Here is a 1,688-nt window from a genome sequence, read left to right on the forward strand (position 1 = left end):
AAAAAAAAAAAAAAAAAAAGGGCAGTTGTTCAAACAGCACATGGGAACACTGAATGGTTTAAAGTTAGGAAAGATGTCCAACAGGGTTGTATTCTTTCACCATACTTATTCAACCTGCATGCTGAGCAAATAATATGAGAAGCTGGGTTATATAAAGAAAAACATGGCACAGGATTGGGGTAAGACTCATTAACAAGCTGTGATATGCAGATGATACAACCTTGCTTGCTGGAAGTGAAGAGGACTTGAAATACTTACTGATGGCAGACTGCACTGGGTTGCTGCCGTCATCGCGCCAGCCCTCGGGTTTCAGCGAGGCCGGGCGACGCTCCAGAATGGGAGACAAGCCACTTTGGGAACAGATTGGATCCAGCTTCATTCAACATTTGTTGTTGTTGTTAAGTGCCATCGAGTCGGTTCCGACCCAGGGTTGTACAGGGTTTCCGAGGCTGTAAATCTTTATGGGAGCAGAAAGCCTCATCTTTCTCCCATGGAGCAGCTGGTAGTCTCGAACTGCTGACCTTGCGGTTCGCAGCCTGATTTGTAACCACTAAGCTACCAGAGCTACCAGTAATTTGATAATGACAGAAACCAACTAGGCGCAATTTACATTGACGCATCATGCCTTAAGTGGGAAGGACAGCAGTTCCAGGGGAAAGCTGCCATTGTGGAGAAGTTGTCTAGTCGTCGGTTACAGAAAATTCAGCACAGCATCACAGCACAGGACCATCAGCCCACACCAGATAGCTACATCACCAGCATGGTTGTGGGCCAGCTCAAGGCCGATGAAGACCCCATCATGGGCTTTCACCAGATGTTCCAATTAAAGAACATCAATGATGCTTGGGTTTGCACCAATGACATGTTCTGGCTTGCTCTGAACAACTTTGGCTGACCTTGTCCCAGGCAGGCACTCATGCTGTTTCCTCCTCCCTCCTCTACCGGATACTATTCACACTCCTCCAGATGCTCCAAATATCATACACAAACGAGCAGGGCCAAGGTAGGAGTGGGAGCAGGAGAAGTTTGTGGTGTACCAGCACATGCCTTGTTAAGACTTAAGTAATGCAAAAGGTTGTCTTGTTTTTTTTTTTAACATCTACTGACAAGTTGCTCTAGTAACCCAAAGCAGTGAAGGAGAAAGCAGCTGCCTCACTGCCCAGATATTGATTTGTCCAGATGTTTCAATGCCTCATTATAAAATAAACCACCAAAATTTTCTTAAAAAAAACAAAAACTTACTGATGAAGATCAGAGGCCTTAACCGTCAGTATGGATTGCATCTCAGTATAAGGAAAACAAAAGTCCTCAGCACTTGACCAATAAACAACATTCTTATCAATCAAGAAAAGATTGACATTTTTAAAGACTTCATTTTTCTTGGATCAACCATTAACACTCATGGAAGCAGTAGCCAAGAAATCAAACAACATATTGCATTAGGCAAATCTGCTGCACAAGACCTTTTTACAGTGTTGAACAAAAAAGATGTCAGCTTGAGGACTAAGGTGTACCTGATCCAAACCATGGTATTTTCAATAACCTCATATGCATACAAAAGTTGTACAGTGAATAAGGAAGATCATAGAAGAACTGATGCTTTTGAGTTATGGTGTTGGAGAAGAATATTGAAAGTGCCATGGGCTGCCAAAAGAACAAACAGATCTGTATTGGAAGAAGTGCAGCCA

General features: G+C 43.1%; 1 pseudogene; it reads left to right on the forward strand.

Annotated features, from left to right (window-relative positions):
* Window positions 1-335: 335 nt before the first annotated feature.
* LOC102821742 lies at window positions 336-895 on the forward strand (annotated as a pseudogene).
* Window positions 896-1,688: the final 793 nt, after the last annotated feature.

This window comes from Chrysochloris asiatica, unplaced genomic scaffold (assembly GCF_000296735.1).
Source record: "Chrysochloris asiatica unplaced genomic scaffold, ChrAsi1.0 scaffold00016, whole genome shotgun sequence".
In the NCBI taxonomy this organism is placed as follows: Eukaryota; Metazoa; Chordata; class Mammalia; order Afrosoricida; family Chrysochloridae; genus Chrysochloris; species Chrysochloris asiatica.